This window comes from Amblyomma americanum, chromosome 8 (genome assembly GCF_052857255.1).
Source record: "Amblyomma americanum isolate KBUSLIRL-KWMA chromosome 8, ASM5285725v1, whole genome shotgun sequence".
Classification (NCBI taxonomy): Eukaryota; Metazoa; Arthropoda; class Arachnida; order Ixodida; family Ixodidae; genus Amblyomma; species Amblyomma americanum.
In genome coordinates this window covers 106,863,121-106,865,705 of record NC_135504.1, presented here as the reverse complement: position 1 = coordinate 106,865,705, position 2,585 = coordinate 106,863,121, and the positions used below count along the sequence as shown (strand labels likewise).

Sequence of the window (2,585 nt, the reverse complement as noted above, 5' to 3'; positions counted from 1 at the left end):
ACGCCATTATCAAACAATTTCTTTCCCTAACCCTGTATGATGTGTGATTTCCGGGTTGTGTTGTCAAAAAAGTAATATATTTGCCTTAGTTTTCGAATGAGAATTTTCCTTAAAATGCGACATTGACAAGCTGACTGGTACGCAAGTAAATTATTTCGCACACAAAGCAAACTATTCAAATTTACGTGTGTCGTGAGAAGGGACGAGACACAGCGCTGACTAACAACAGATCCAGTAAGTCAGCGGTTTCTCGCCCCTTCTTTTCCTTTCGCCTCGTGCTGTTGTGCTCTTGCACTGGAAATCACATTCTTGAAAGCTTCATGAAAGTCGGTGAAGCGCTTCAAGCGTCAATCATTGTGTCCTGCATAGCATTTTAATTTAGCGCTCGTGTAATTCTTTGCTTGGAACCCGGGGTTAATAATATGAACTCCTTCAAGTGATACCTTCTGCAGAACTAAATCAGGTAAGCATTCGCTGAGAAGCTTGTTCAAGAAACATCGTAAAATTTGTCTAATTATAGCAACTGGATTTGTTTTCTCTCTTTGCTGAAAGTTCTCGCACGGTGGCGCTTGACACACTCGCTCAGTTAAAAAAAATCGCTTACTTGGTATTAGTAGGTAGAGAATGAAATCAATTGATCAGTAAGATAATGCATACAACAAAACCTAAGCAAATAGACAAGAAGAACGCAGCGACTATACGAGGTCTGTAAGAAAAGTATCCGACCTTATTTTTTGTTGCGAATACCTGATGGATATTAAACAAGAGCACTTGCATCAGCTGACCTTGAACCCTCGTGCGCATTCGTGAATTTTTTCCTCCCTGCCGATAGCGTCAGTCGCTGGGACGCAGCGTTTGAGTGAGGTAGTGCGCAGTGCTTTCGTCGGTTTTTTTCAAGCAAGGAAAATGGTAGAGCGACTGAAGCAGCGCTTCTGCATCATATTTTGCCAGATACTGGGCAACAGTCAAGTGGAAGCCATAAGGAATGTTCAGACGGTTTTCGGTGACGATGCTATGAGCAGCACACATATTAAGCAGTGGTACAACTGGTTTAAAGACGGCCGCACATCGGTGGAGAACGAGCCACACGCTCCGGTCGGCAATCAACATGCCGAAATGACCAGGTAATTGCCGAACTGAATGCTGTGGTGATGTGGGACCGTTGCGTGAAAATCCAAGAAATTGCAGAAGAGGTGGGCATCAGCACTTTTTCTGCACATTCCATTATCACTCTAGATATGGCCATGAAGAGAGTTCAGGCAAAATTCATGCCGGAGCTGCTCACGGTGGAGCAAAAGCAACTTCGTATTGAAGTCTCACAGGACATGTTGGATTCACAAACAAAGACCCCAACTTGATGAACACCAACATCACTGGTGACGAGTCTTGGGTGTTCGGGTACGCCCGGAAACCAAATCCCAGTCGTCAAAGTGGAAGCATTCCACGTCACCAAGACCAAAGGCCCGCCAAGTACGTAGCAACGTCAAAGTGATGCTGACTGCTTTCTTAGAATCCCGCGGTGTGGTACACCACGAGTACGCACCACCAGAGGTGGTCATCCTCACGATGGTGACCCCTCATGAGGGCGTCCTCACCCTCACCTCATCAGGATTTCGCTCGGTGAGGTGAGGGTGAGGAAGGATTGGCGCATGAAAATTCGTGACGACGAGGAGGAGAGAGGAAAGACATGGTGAGGTGAGGGTGAGAAAGGGAAGAAATGATGAGGTAAGGTCAAGGGAGGGAAGACGTGATGAGGTGAGAGTAAGGGAGGCAAGATGCACTGTCTGAAGGTGAGGGTGGGGGCAAGAACTGAATTCCAGGCTAACGTTGTTGCCTGTGCAGCTCATTATGAATTCGCGTTTTCAAGCGCTGGTTCTTAAGGGGAAGGTTCCAGGGGTAGACGTAGTTTCTGAACTCTGGAGGTACACGTGGCAAACACGAAATGCCGTGAGCCGCACGCCTTCTCCGTCGCTGCGATGTACTACACCACTGACAATGCTAAGCCGAAAAAAGCGCCCTTCTAACTGAAAAAGCCTATTTTTAAAAATTGTGTAAAATCTTAGGTGAAACACCCTGTACACTGCGCTAACGAGGGGGCACTGGCCGGGCCGTGCGAGTGGCCGCTTGTCCAACGAGAACCATGGTACCGCAGTCAACAATTTCATTATCAGCCCTGAGTCTGTCAGATGATCAGAGAGTACCGTGAAACATGTAGCAATTATACCTAGTAAGGCTGTTGAAATCCGAACTTCTAAGCCTTGTTTCCCGGGGCGAAGTCCGTTTTCAGCTCAGTGAGGTTTAAAAGAAGCGGCTGCAGTGCAAAAAATGCTTCCACGTAATTCCACTGTCAAATCAAAGCTGTTGGCGGTGTAGGTGGTGTATTTTTCGTTCACACTGTGAGTTGTTCAGTACAGCCCTACCTTCTTTCTATTTCCTATATTCGCTGAAATCTCGGTATAGGAAAGAGGCACTACAATGTCTGGAGGGCAAAGCCAACCACTGTAGTCTTACCCTGGAAAAAAAGGAGCAGCTTAAACGCTATCCTTGGCCTCAATCATCGCTTGTTCGGACTTGCATTGTACGAT

General features: G+C 46.7%; 1 pseudogene; it reads left to right on the top strand.

Moving 5' to 3' along the window:
* The first annotated feature begins 906 nt into the window (after positions 1 to 906).
* On the top strand, positions 907 to 1,492 carry LOC144102663 (protein GVQW3-like; annotated as a pseudogene).
* The last annotated feature ends 1,093 nt before the right edge of the window (positions 1,493 to 2,585 follow it).